Below are 243 nucleotides of genomic sequence, written 5' to 3'. Positions count from 1 at the left end.
AAGAGGATTTAACAAGGCGAGTAGAGCGATAGTGGCCAATGTATCGCCTTCATAAGGTGGCGTAATGGAAAGCAGCTTAACCTTCTTGCCATTCGCCCGCCGAGCCCCACTACTTCACCCTACGTTCCCCGCCGCGTGAATGCCCCTTTGACGTAACAAGGAGCTGTGACGCGACACGTGACGCAAAGGAGAAGAGCGATTACCAAGGTACATTCTCACCTCCTTCATTCTCCCTTATCCATC

The sequence above is a fragment of the Penaeus monodon genome, chromosome 27 (assembly GCF_015228065.2).
Source record: "Penaeus monodon isolate SGIC_2016 chromosome 27, NSTDA_Pmon_1, whole genome shotgun sequence".
In the NCBI taxonomy this organism is placed as follows: Eukaryota; Metazoa; Arthropoda; class Malacostraca; order Decapoda; family Penaeidae; genus Penaeus; species Penaeus monodon.
The sequence above is the reverse complement of the archived record's forward strand: the minus strand, read 5'-3'. Positions refer to the sequence as shown.